At 47.5% G+C, this 13,897-nt stretch overlaps 1 protein-coding gene across 4 annotated transcripts in view; it reads right to left on the minus strand.

Moving 5' to 3' along the window:
- The window catches only part of LOC137543730 (hexokinase HKDC1-like), a 145,055-nt gene that overhangs the window by 76,013 nt on the left and 55,145 nt on the right, over positions 1–13,897 (minus strand). The window contains exon 1 of one of the 4 annotated variants that reach the window (XM_068264863.1): positions 9,744–9,778. The exons of the other annotated variants lie outside the window; for them this stretch is intronic. The gene's annotated coding sequence lies outside the window, so the exon portion shown is untranslated. Of the gene's footprint in view, positions 1–9,743; positions 9,779–13,897 lie in introns of those variants that run through there. 4 annotated transcript variants of the gene reach the window in all.

A 13,897-nucleotide genomic window follows, 5' to 3' on the forward strand; every position in this document is an offset into this window, starting at 1 on the left:
GTGTAACGCACTGCACACAGCTGTTTGTGTAGTGACAGCCGTGCACGATGGCGGTTTTCAAGCCCATATGGTCGGGCTGAGGTAGCTCAATGACGGAACAACAGTGACTGAGTGTCCAGCTGATCGAATTTGGTCTGTCCACAATGAAGCAACCTTTTTATCTTCTTGGGTTAGGTGTGCCCCCCAACACACTCATATAGCTGGTCATTGCTTCATTGTGATACGCAAGCCCCTTCACCGCAGCAAGGTAACGATCACGAAGGGGAATTGACGCATGTACATGCCTTTTGTTTTGTTGTTGCAGCCGCAGTGCAGCCAGAAAAATTAGGCAGGCATCTACACGCACCAGAAAAATCGTTATAGCGGCCACAGCTAGCAGCGGCCCTAAAAATTCAGGAATCCACCTGGAGTCCTGGACCCTGTTGGTGGTGGTCGGAGAAGGCAGTCAAGTGGCCTGCAGACGGTGTGGGGACGACTTAGTCTTGGGGCAGGCAGTCACACGGCGTGCAGGCAGATATGCTGTGTGTGGGGACTGACTTAGTATTCGGGCAGGCCTGACCGTGCTTTGCAGACCAGGCATCCGTGGTCAGATGGACCCTTGACCCAACTGTGTGCCAGAGATGACACCACGTGCCTTTCAACATCATAGTACAGTTTGGGTATCGCCTTTTTTGAGAAATAATTGCGGTCTGGTATCTTCCACTGCGGTGTGTGGCTTAGTTTTTGTGTGCTGCTTTTCCTCAGGTGGTTATCCCATTGCAGTTTGTGTTTTTCATCATGTGCCTTCATAAGGTAGTTGTCCCTACGCGGGTTTTGGTCTTTCCACGGCTCAATTTTCGGTGGCAGAGAGTACAGATGGCATCGTTCTCATCTGAAGCAGACACACACACAAATTTCCACACCGCTGAGCCCTGGGATGATAAAACTTTGGTAATGGCTGCCAACGGAGTGTTAACTGGGGTGCCAGAATCGGGGCAGGAGGAGGAAGATATGTCACGCTTCCGTGCAGAAGATGAGGTGTTCTGTGTTAAATAGTCAACTACTTCTTGACAATATTGGAGGTTGATGGCACGTGCCTTCTTCTGAACACTGTACTTTGGTCGAGGGCCACACAAAATCACGTAAGCACGACCTCGAACAGGCCTGCCGGGTGGCCTGCCTCTGGCTCTGCCTCTGCCTTTTGTTTTGTCCATATTGGGGGGATGAAGAGAAAGGTATGCACTGACTTGACTAATATAATGTGCAGTCACACAGGTGCAGTGAAAATGTTGCAGTGACTGCTGGTATAACAATGTGCAGTCACACATGTGCAGTGAAAAGGTTGCAGTGACTGCTGGTATAACAATGTGCAGTCACACAGGTGCAGTGAAAATGGACGCACTGACTGCTGGTATATAAAACGGCATGCGGTCACACAGGCGCAGTGAAAAGGTTGAGTGACTGCTATATAAAACAGCGTGCGGTCACACAGGTGCAGTGACTGGTATTATAATACAATGTGCAGCAGTCACAGTAGGCACTGAATGTGCTGGGCCTGGCACAGTATAGCAATTAGCAAGAACCAGCTGTGACAGACAGGGCTGTATATGCAGTGTCAGTGGGCCACACAAAAAAAAAAACATCACAAGAACATTAGCTCTCAAAAGAGCTGTTTGGGGGTGATTTTCAGCAACAAATATCAGCAAGGAGCAAGCTAACAGACCTCCTAACTATCGCTTCCCCTATCTCTCCAATGTCTCTCCATTCTCTCACTAATACAGCAGCACACAGACAGAGTGAGAACATGGCCGACGCTGCTGCCTTGTATAAGGGGGGGGGGGGGGGGGGGCTCCAGGAGGGAGTGCAGCCTCATTGGCTGCCATGTGTCTGCTGACTGTGATGTAGAGGGTCAAAGTTTAGCCCAATGCTGTAGTATAGGGGGCGGGTCGAACTCGCATAAAGTTCGCGATTCAACGCGAACCCGCGTTCTTTGCGTGAATAAGTTTGCGTGCAAATCATTCGGGACAACACTACAGAGAAATGCACCCTGTATGTATTTAGAGAGTTTAGCCTGACTAATCCCCCCCCCCTTATCTCATATTAGATTAGTTGCGTTGCAGCATGCTTTTTTTCACTGGAATGCAATGTGATGCAACTCAAGGCATCGCATCTAAGTGTGAATCCACATTTTTTGGCACATTTACCTCCTTGCTGGTCTAAAAAATCCGGCAAGGAGACAGCATGGAACTTTTTTTATATTTTTTTTTTTAAATCATGTAGCGAGCCAAGGGCTCGCTACATGATAGCCGCTGAGCTGCGGCATCCCCCCACCCACTCCGATCGCCTTCAGCGATCAGAGTATGCAGGAAATCCCGTTGAGAACGGGATTTCCTGCAGGGCTTCCCCGGTCGCCATGGCGACAGGGCGGGATGACGTCACCGACGTCATGGACGTCACAGGGAATCCCGGGCCACCCCTCAGCGCTGCCTGGCCCTGATTGGCCAGGCTGCGCAAGGGGTCTGGGGGGGGGGGGGGGGGGGGGAGGGCGGCACGACGTTGCGGATAGCGGCGGCGATCGGGTGTTACAAGCAGCTAGCGAAGTGCTAGCTGCTTGTAACAAAAAAAAATAATGCAAATCGGCCCAGCGGGGCCTGAGAAATCCCCCTGCGCAGGTTACCCCGAGCTGAGCTCAGGATAACCGGCTAGGAGGTTAAGTGGACCTGAACTCTTGCACAGGACAGAAGGAAAACACAGAGAAATGCACCCTGTATGTATTTAGAGAGTTTAGCCTGTCTAATTCCCCTTCATCTGTGACCAATCACCAGTGTAATTCGATCTCTCTGCTGAGAGCTACTTTATAAACTCATTATTTTAACCCTATGGGCTTGATTCAGAAAGCAGTGCGCGCAAAGTCCTATGCGCGCGCTAAGTCCCATAGGCTTTAAAGAGACTCTGAAGCCAGAATAAATCTCGCTTCAGAGCTCATAGTTAGCAGGGGCATGTGTGCCCCTGCTAAACCGCCGCTATCCCGCGGCTAAACGGGGGTCCCTTCACCCCCAAACCCACCCCCGCATACCTTGGTCGCAAACTTGGTCGTGATTTATTTCTTCCTGGAGGCAGGGCTAACGGCTGCAGCCCTGCCTCCAGTCGCGGGTATCAGCGGCGCATCGCCGCCTCTCCCCCGCCCTTCTCAGTGAAGGAAGACTGAGAGGGGCGGGGGAGAGGCGGAGATACGCGCTGACAGACGCGCGTGGGGCAGGGCTGCGGCGGTTAGCCCCGCCGCTATGCGGAAGAGGGGATGCGCTGCACGGAGGGGGATTTGGGGGTGAAGGGACCCCCGTTTAGCGGCGCGACAGCGGCGGTTTAGCAGGGGCATACATGCCCCTGCTATCTATGAGGTCTGAAGCGAGATTTATTCTCGCTTCAGACTCTCTGTAATGGGGACTTCGCGCGGAGCGCCCTGCGCTCTGTGCAGTGCACGCGTAAAGTTTTACGCGCGAAAAGCTGGTTTAGACGTGCTAAGGGGGTTTTCACAGGTGTGCTAACAGTTAGCACCGCTTTGTGAATCAAGCCCTATGTCTGCTTCCATGAAAGCAGGAAGTAGACTCACTGCAGATTTATTGCAGGATTTGTATCAGCTGCAATAAAGAAATGTTTTTTCTATAAAGGTTATTATGCTGTTGCTTATCTTTTAGAGCAGAGAGGAAGTTCTGAGTTCAGGGCCACTTACCTTGACTTCTTGTAACTAACCTTAAAGTACCCCTGAACCAACGCCAAAATAAATGATTGAAGCCCATGGTGGGCTAGATTACCTCCTCCTGAGTTTGCTGCTGCTGCTCGTGTCCTCTGCTCCCCTCTTCTCCCTACCAATTACCCATCCATGGTACTTTTCATATTCAATGGGATCCTCCACTTTGAACCTAGTACACACATTCAATTTTGATTGATAAAATTGGCCAATCAAAAGTGGACGTGTGCATGCACCCTAGACTCCTTTGCCACTGAAATTTGAAATGATACATTTGTCTTTATAGAAGGGTTAAATAAAAGAGAAGTGAGAAATGGTTTCTTACTGCAGGCAGGACAGGATGATAATAAGAAAGATGATGACATTGCTGAGCTGTAGTGCTGGCAATGGAGGGCTCATCTCTTAGCAGTAGAGGGAGGAAGTGGGTGGTGTCATATGCTCGATACCTTTTGGAACTAAATTCTCCTAGCAGGAATCATCTTTGGAACTTCTGCATCAAAGAGGAAAACTGCAGAGTTCCCCATTCACCCTTTACGGACTATGACAAAGCTGAGGGGGAATGAGACATGTAACCCAGTGGCATTTTGCAGACTTCTAGAAAGCAAAGTTATTCAGTGACTAGGTCTATACAGCACTATGGAGACTGGCTGCTTCCATCAGAGGCTGATCACACGGGTGTCCCTGCCGGCCTTTGCCGTCTCTCTTGGTGACCTCCTAAGCCACTCAGCTGTCCCTTCTCCCTTCCCAGTCTCCTATCACCCCCCTCCCCTCCTCCCCCCTATAGACTGACCCAGCCGCCTATTTTTAGGTCTTTATTTTTCCGCTTGTTTTTCTCAATTTTCAATCAGGTTTGTGACCTCATCACCTTCTCCCGCTTTTTACATTTCCTCCTTCCTTCCACCCCCACCGCCCCCCTGCATCATTTCTTCCACATGTGCTCACCGACAACCAATAGGTTTACCCTCCCATAAAACTCCCTTAGGAGGGGACAGAAAACGAGTGAGCTCATGATATATATTTTCAGTGGCAGCTGCAGAACAAAAGGGGAGATAATTACATTTTCAGGTTGGAATTAAGTGCTGCAAAGGACAGTCGCTGGATCCCATGTCAGGCTCAGGTGAAAATATACCATACCAATATAATCCTATACAATAAAATGCAAGTGTCCCTGCGTCTGTCCCGGGACGCAGGGCGGGCCGGCCGAGCGGGTGGACGTGTGTGTCTGTGCGCGCTGCACGCACGCATGTACGCACACACGCGGCGGTGGTGGCGTGAAGAGACCTAGAGCCCGTGTTTAAACGAGCTTAGGTCAACTAGTATACCATATAATATACTGTTGGATTGACTTGAGCTGCGTCTTATCAGTCGTTGGTCACCTCTTATCAGTGATAACGCCTTGTCGTTTTCACATCTTTTACTTGACAAAAGTTGTCCAACTTCTTCAAGTTGTTGAGCCTTCAGTAACAAGCATTCCGTACAGATCACCTGGCAGAACTAAAGATGTCACCAACAGTGATACATTTCAGGATGTAAATCAGGGAGAGGAGAGATTGTATAATGGACAAACGCTGACTAAATCATCTATAATGAATATTGTAAACAATAAGCAATTTTCTTCATTACGTTGTTTTCACTAAAGTTCCTCTTTAAAGAGACTGCAGAAAAAATTTGTCCTGGAGGGTATTCACCTCGGGAGGGAGAAGCCTCTGGATCCTATTGAGGCTTCCCCCGTCCTCCGTCCCATGGCGATCTCACTGCAGCCCACTGAATGCACAGCCGACAATTTGTCAGGCTGTGCCATATTTACCTTCCCTGGCTCCAGCGGGTGGCGCTGTTGCGGATCTCCGCTCGGAAATAGCCGATCGCAGTTGTGTCCCCTGTACTGCGCAGGAGACTTGTTCTTGCGCAGTACAGCGGACCCGACTGGGATCGGCTATTTCCGCCTATTTCTGAGCCAAGGGCCGCTACTGCGCTGGAGTCGGGAAAGTAAATATTTACATGGCCGCCGTTCCTGGAGCTGCAGCAAGACCACCGTAGGACGGGGGAAGCCTCGATAGGATCCAGAGGCTCCCCCCTCCCGAGGTGAGCACCCCCAGGGGCGTTTTTTTTCCTTCCGTACAGATTCTCTTTAAGATGGAGGATTGAGGAAGCCCCTTGACCATTTAGATCTGGCTTCAGTTATGCTTTGAGGATCACACTTGATCTTTGTGAGGCTCAGTCAATGGGGCCCGCTGTGTGTGCTCGGCAAACTATCAGCTGTCACATGGATAAAGTCATAAATGACTCTCATCAGCTGAGTAATCAATCTGTTATTCCTGATAACAGCCTGGAAAAGTACATTTAAAGGGAGAGTCCAGCTTTTATGGACTCCGACCGCTGCTAAAAAGAATTGCTTACAGATCAAGGTCAGAGTGTTGACTTAACAGACAAAAATACAGAGTAAGCAGCATTGCTGTGCATAAACTACAGATAAGCGGCCTGTGTCAAATCTGCTGATACAACTGCCCAAACTAATGCCTGGTGCACACCATGCAATTTCCCATCAGATGGGTCCAATGGATCATTTCCGACAGGTCTGATCTGATTTCCGATCATTTTTCTGATCGATTTTCTATCTGTTCACTTCTATACAAAAACAATCGAAAATCAGATCGGACCTCTCAGGAATTATCTATTGAAACATCTATCTGGTAAGAAATTGCATGGTGTGGACCAGGCATAATGCTAGGTACACACACCATACAATTTTTTGGCAGATTTACCTGCCAGATCGATTATTTCCAACATGTCCGATCTTAATTTCGATAGATTTTTTGATTTTTCAATTGTTTTTCCGATCGATTTCCGTAGAGTTGAACAGAAATCAATTGGAATAACGATCAGAAAAAACAATCGAAAAATCAATCTGAATTCCGATCTGACATGTTGGAAATAATCGATCTGGCAGGTAAATCTGCCAGAAAATTGCATGGTGTATACCTAGCATAAGGCCCAGTTCATTGTTCCTGCCAGCAACTGGTGCATTGTTTACTTTTGTTGTGTGGCGTTTCGTTATTTCGTGTCCCGCCGGATTTTTGTGAGAAAAAAATGGCAGCGAATGCTCGTTCCCGCCTGAACTCGATTGACAAAACAATGGGATAGTCTCATCCAGTTTTAATGAAGTCAAATCTTAGGGCAGTGATCTGCAAACGTGGCTCTCCAGCTGTTAAGGAACTACAAGTCCCACAATGCATTGCTGGAGTCTGACAGCCACAGTCATGATTCATAAAGGCAAATGCATTGTGGTGCTTGTAGTTCCTTAAAAGCTGGAGAGCCAAGTTTGCAGATCACTGGGTTAGGGGATGCAGCGTAGATTCTATTCCGCGCCTTACCACGGTCCCAAACCGATCGCTGTTCCTAGAGGAAGTAAACTCAACTGTCACGTGACAGCCAGGCTTCCTCCTATAGGAGCCAGTTTCGTTGGCTCCTTACCAGGTGATCACTGTGAGCCAATCGCATTGATCACAGAATAGCCAAATTAAAACAACACATGCTAGATTCTGAGACAAAGCAGTCTTTATCTGCCGAGTTTAATCTAGTGTGTGTGTACATAGCACCCGAGTGAACACGTGGTGATCCTTGCGTCGAGGAACACATACTTTACTAAGAAGATGCGAGTGGCAGCAGCAAGGAGGACACAGGAAACCTCTACAGGATCCAGAGGATTCCCGCTTCTTAGGCGAGTATGTGCTTTTTCACCCGAGGTTCAACTGAACTCTTGCATGGGACAGAAGGAAAACATAGAGAAATGCATTGTGTGCGTGTTTAGAGAAATTAGCCTGCCTAATTCCCCCTCATCTGCCACTAATCACAAGTGTAATTTGATCTCTCAGCTGTGTCAGCTGGCTGCCTCCGCAGAGCAGCTAATTTGTAAACACAGGATGTTAACCAGGTGATGTTCCATGAAAGCAGGACACACTGCAGATTTATTGCAGGATTTGTATCAGCTGTAGCAGATAAATGTTTTTATTTAAAGGTCATTATGCTGCTGCTTATCTTTTAGCGCACAGAGGAAGTTCTGAGCTCAGGTCCGCTTTAACACTTTATGAACCACAAGGCTCTGTGCACTTTGACTGAACTAGCAAGACCGTAAAGCTATGGGCATTTTTCATATGACATTCAGGTCTCAGATTATGAAATAGTTTAGACTATCTGATTACAAAAGAATCTATGCAAATGCCTGTGGAATCTGGTATTAAGAAACCTCCTTTTCCAATCTAGGGAACTAAAAAAAAATCACTTTAGCCAGAAATCTGAGGATACTTCTGTTTAGAACTTTAGACTGAAATCAGTGCCTCTTAATGGGTTAAGCTATAGTCTGACCCGGTCCCGACCCGGACAGAAATTGTCACTTGCATATGTGATGTTTAACTCTTTCAGGCAGAGAAAGATCAAAGGGAACAAAGCCTAGTTATTTGTGTGCTAGGCACTGTACATACACATGTCCATCTCATTATGTCACATGTCACCTCTGTTGTCCTTTAAAGAAAAACATTTCTTTGTTACAGCTGATACAAATCCTGCAATAAATCTGCAGTGTATCTACTTCATGCTTTCATGGAAGCAGACATTGTTAACATCCTTTGCTTTCAAATGAGCTTATCTGCTATGGCAGTCGGCTGACACAGGGAGAGATAAAATTACAATTTGGGATTAGACACAGATGAGGGGGAATTAGACAGGCTAAACTCTCTAAATATATACAGGGCGCATTTCTCTGTTTTCCTTCTGTCCTGTGCAGGAGTTCAGGTCCACTTTAAAAAACATCATTTTTCTAATCTAGGGAACTAAAAAAAATCCCTTTAGGGTTAATCAGAGGATACTTATGTTTAGACTGAAATCAGTGCCTCTTAATAATTTAGGTTAAAAGGCAGTGGCTGCTGTAACCCGATTTATCCATTCGCACTGGGCTCCAGCTGAGAGGAATCCACCAGACATTGACTCAGCTGAAATCATCAAAGATTTCTTTGCGACCGAACGGTGGTCACTGGTAGCCTCAATCAACCCGTAACTAGAGATGGCCCGATTGGCTCGCCGGCGAACCGATTCGTGCGAACATTGGCGGTGAATCGCGAACTATATGCGAGTTCGACCCGCCCGCTATACTACATCATTAGGGTCAACTTTGACCCTCTACATCACAGTCAGCAGACACAGGGTAGCCAATCAGCTGGAAAGTTCCACTGCTCTGTGTGCTTTGGTCGCCTAGCAACAGTCTATGCGACCATTACAGCGCCTCTACTCCTCTCCCATGCGCTGTTTCAGTTCCATAGGCTGACATCTAAGGCGAAACTTAGATGCTAAAATTACCTCACACATAGAAATACATTAGCAAAACTTTTGGAACCCTCTTTTAGCAGGTTACACTGCTGCTGGGAATCTTATGCCTGGTACACACCATGCAATTTTCCATCAGATAAAAAACGGCTCGAATTTATTATTTCCGACAGGTCCAATCTGATTTCCGAACGTTTTTCTGAACAGTTTTGTATATAAATGATCAGAAAAATGATCGGAAATCAGATCGGACCTGTCAGAAGTAATCAATTCCGACCCGTCTATCTGACATGAAATTGCATGGTGTGTACCAGGCGTTGCCTAGCCTGTAGGCTAGAGATAGGTCCGCACAGCGCTTGGCTCTGAACTGTTGCGTGAGGGAGAAAGTTCTGATCCCTTTGTGTTATAGTTCTTGTATGTGTGCATAAGGCTTAAAGGACACCTGAACTGAGAGAAATATGGAGGCTGCCATATTTATTTCCTTTTAAACAATGCCTGGCTGCCTCTAATACTTTTCCCACAGAAGAGCCCTTAGAACTGGATCAAACTCAGCAGATGCAAAGTCCAGCCAGTCTAGAGGAGGGACGATGTGATGATATCATCACACTTGGCTCAACTTGACTAACTTTACCTACAAGGGGCTTGTCTGAGACCAGACTTGAGTGGTTTAACACGGCCTGAAAAAAAAGCAGTCTCCTACCTGGCGTAAAGATTCAGCACTGCATTCAGCTATGGAAAACCCTGGCCTTGGGAGTAACATTGCCATTTTCAGAATGCAGGTGACATTCCAATGGCAAGATGAATATTTTTGCCCGGGTGTTTGTTTACATGTGACCCTCTCGGGACACTTTCAGCTGTTTGCACAGCACCAATTCCACCTTATCTGCTGCATCATAAAATTGCTAAATTGTTTAGATTGCTGACTGTATTTCAAGTTAACGTTTAACTATGGAGTACCGTGGAAAAAAACTGGGAGAATAGTCGTGAGCCATTTACACAGAGGACAGACTGTGCAATAAAACCCCCGGGAGCCATCTTTATTATGCATGAAAGTGGATTTCCTTTATTTAAAGGGCTAGTAGACCTAAAACAAATATTTTTTTTATGTATTTAAAGTTTTCTCAAGCATAGCAAGTGTGAGAATTTAGTGTGTCCCTAACAGAGGTGGCCTTAGAGTACGCAGGGCCTGAGGCGAGAGTCCTATGCGGGGCCTAGAGCCACAGTATAGTTATCCCCAGCATACAGTAGGTAGCCAGCTATGGTTGTTCCCAGTGTAGGTAGCCAAATATAGTTGCCCAGAGTAAATGTTGCCAGCTATAGATGCTCCCAGTATAGGTAGCCAAGTATAGTTGGCCCCAGTATAGATAGCCAAGTATAGTTGCCCCCAGTATAGATAGCCAAGTATAGTTGCCCCCAGTATAGATAGCCAAGTATAGTTGCCCCGAGTAAATGTTACTAGCTATAGGTGCTCCCAGTATAGGTAGCCAAGTATAGTTGGCCCGAGTATAGGTAACCAGCTATAGGTGCCCCCAGTATAGGTAGCCAAGTATAGTTGGCCCCAGTATAGGTAGCCAAGTATAGTTGCCCCGAGTAAATGTTGCCAGCTATAGGTGCTCCCAGTATAGGTAGCCAAGTATAGTTGGCCCTAGTATAGGTAGCCAAGTATAGTTGCTCCAAGTAAAGGTAGCCAGCTATAGGTGCCCCCAGTATAGGTAGCCAAGTATAGTTGCTCCAGTATAGGTAGCCAGCTATAAGTACCCACAGTATAAGTAGCCAGCTGTAGGTGCCCTCATTATAGGTAGCCTGGAACGGGGAGCAGTGGGCACACGGTGGCGGGGAGGGGGGCCCAACTGCCTGCTCCAGAATTTGGTGCAGTGGCAGCGGGCGGGGAACGACTCACCTCTTCCTGGCTCCAGGCGATGGCCTCTGTCTACAATGCCGCTCATTGTACTTCTGCTAATCAGGTAGTACAGTGAGCAGTGTTGTAGACGTCGAAGAACAGTGACATCCAGCTTCTGGTTCCCCTCCTGCTGCCGGCACGCTGAATTCTGGAGGGGGGAGCGCAGAAGTTTGGGCCCCAGGTGAGGGAGTGCCACTGTGTGCCTGCTGCTCCCCCTTCCTACACTGCTATCCCCTCTTGCTCGCAGCACAGGGCCCCCATTAGTGTGGGGCCTGGGGTGATAAAGAAGTGGTGTTTCTGGGTGCGCTCATAAATGATCTGCCAATTCGTCGGTATTTTACACGACTCGGTCTCCCGTCATTCGTTTTGAGTGACTTTCATCTGACGTGTCTACGAACCATTAGGCTAGGATGATCTCTTGATGTTCATATTTTGTGATTTGATTGTTTGTTGATCGGTAAAGCACAATGCATTTGATGACATGCATTGTATAGGGGATGTTTCACACCGCACTTGATTTCCATCGCTTAGCATCCCGTTTCCGATCGCTTGCGGATCGCAAAACACAAGGACATCGGGTGTATAACGGAAATCGCACATGGACAATCACATCATTGTAGTAAAATTTTTCCAGCTGCAGGCTGTGTCTTTTTTACGCATTTGCGCTCCTGTAGTAAGTTTGCCAGCGGAGGAAAATTGCAATATTATACGATTTCCTTGCTATCCAGAAATATAACATATTTTTTTCTCCTCTGGCATAAATCACAAATGCGATCTCGCCGCGCAACACGTCCAAATGGGCACTAACTATGTGGCATTACATTTGGGCATGCTGCTTTGTAAGCTATCAAATGATGTATTTAGCAATGTGTCTGGAGTCCGAAGCGTAACTACTGGGGGTGCAGCCGCAGGGGGGACCCAGTGCCATGGGGGGCCTGAACCTCTTGTTCTTCCTCCAGTACTGGTCCTTTCTTATAGGGGGATATGGCAGCCACACTTGTTATGACATCTGACAGATGGGTTTCTAGGCTAGGGGTTTTAACAAAGAGGGAGGGGCAGGAGGTGTGAACCTTAAAAAGTGTGATGGGGGTTCCATGATTTGTTATTACTTCATTGCCTGAAGTCTGGATTTAAAGTGTACCTGCTGTGAACCTTGGGTAAAAAAAAACATACTCACCTAAGAAGAGGACAGCATCTGTTTTCTATGGAGGCTCCCCACGACATCCTCTGCTCCCCTGTTGTAGAGCGTGCACTCGCCTGCACAAGTATGGCCACGCCTCCGCAGTAAGCTGGAGCCACTTGTGTATGAGTGGCTCCGTGTTACTACACAGGCATGGCCGCACTTGCGTAGGTGCAGCACAGCCACGTCATTTCAGAGCACGCTCTTCCCTGCGCTGCACCTGACCTGGGTGCCGCCATAGACCTAATGTTATTCTTTCTATGGTCGCGCAGCAGTGTAATTCTGGTGCTGCCGATCGCCGGACCCAGAATTACTTCTCCCTTTCAACTTTCTATGACTCGGAGAGGAAATACTATTTAACGCTGCCCGGAATTTGAGCAGCAGCAGGGTGGGCAGTCATTCCACTCACCCATGTACGCCATGTCATTCTGGTACACCAGATAGACGCTTCTGTATAACACTTGTTACTTGCATGATTCTGGCTGGCGTCACAAATAGTTTGTGAGTACACACCTTAAAGGGACCATGAGCAGCAGTACTGGGTATGCATTTAAGAGTACCCACGTATTATTGGTAATGCCGATACACTCACCCTTCCCTGTGTTAAAGTCTCCGCCTCCCGGTTTGCCCATTCCAAATTGCTTAACAGCGGCGACTGCCAAAAGTCGCGATGTGACCTCGGAACAGGAAGCCTGCGGGTCCTCTCTGCGCATTCTTTCTAAATTCTTCCTTCTCTGTTTTCCTCCCCTCTGTCGCGCATCATACGTGCACGCCAATATGATGTGCATACCCAGTACCTCTGCTCAGGGTCCCTTTAAGGAGGAGACAGTTTTTACTGTAAACAATAGGAGTGGTATCTTTGGATTTGATTCACAAAGCTTACACATTTCTCACCTTTATAGGACAACACCTACCATGCTCTCTGCTTTATTCTTCTCTGCTAAATCTGCCTGTTATCAGCCCTGTCAGGAATCCCTGACTGAGCATTCAGTCTAGTATTTCCTGGAATGATTATAGCGGAGTCAGTCTTCTGTGATGTCTTTTCAAGCCCAAGTCTGGCCCCTTGTGGCTCTGCTTCTCTGCTTCCAGGATAAATAGCAGCAAAGCAGAGCCACAAGGGGGCAGACTTGGGCTTGAAAAGACATCACCGAACATTGACTCAGCTATAATCATTCCGGGCAAAGCCAGACTGAATGCTCAGTCGGGGATTCTTATCAGGGCTGATGACAGGCAGATTTAGCAGAGAAGAATGAAACCAAGAGCAGAGTAGGTGTTTACCGTGTTTCCCCTAAAGTAAGACATCCCCTGAGAATAAGCCCTAGCATGAATTCCTAGCATGCTTGAAATATAAGACCTCCCCTGGATGTAAGCCCTAGCTAGCAGCAGCCCACATGACACCAACAAGTCACGCTCAATACAAAACCTGGATACAGGAGAGCAGCAGTATAATGTGAGTTCTACAGTCCTGTATATGTGTCAGGCAATTTGTGTTTTTGTTGGAGCCAGCCCTCCTGATCTGTCGTAAAGTGATAAGCATCAGCAGCACTTCAGCTCTTCCCAGGACACACAGCTTATCCTATCATAGCTCTGGGAGCCTGACAGAGTTCTCTGCCTGCAAGAAATAGACTCTTACCCACATGATCAGCATAATCAGTTTCTTGTAAGTGAGAGACACTATCTGCAAACCACAAGCTCTGTGTATGCTGCTTGTGTTTCAGCATGACATGCAGTATATACATTTTGTATTGGAAAACTACCAGTGTTTCCCCAAAAA

The sequence above is a fragment of the Hyperolius riggenbachi genome, unplaced genomic scaffold (assembly GCF_040937935.1).
Source record: "Hyperolius riggenbachi isolate aHypRig1 unplaced genomic scaffold, aHypRig1.pri scaffold_191, whole genome shotgun sequence".
Lineage (NCBI taxonomy): Eukaryota > Metazoa > Chordata > Amphibia > Anura > Hyperoliidae > Hyperolius > Hyperolius riggenbachi.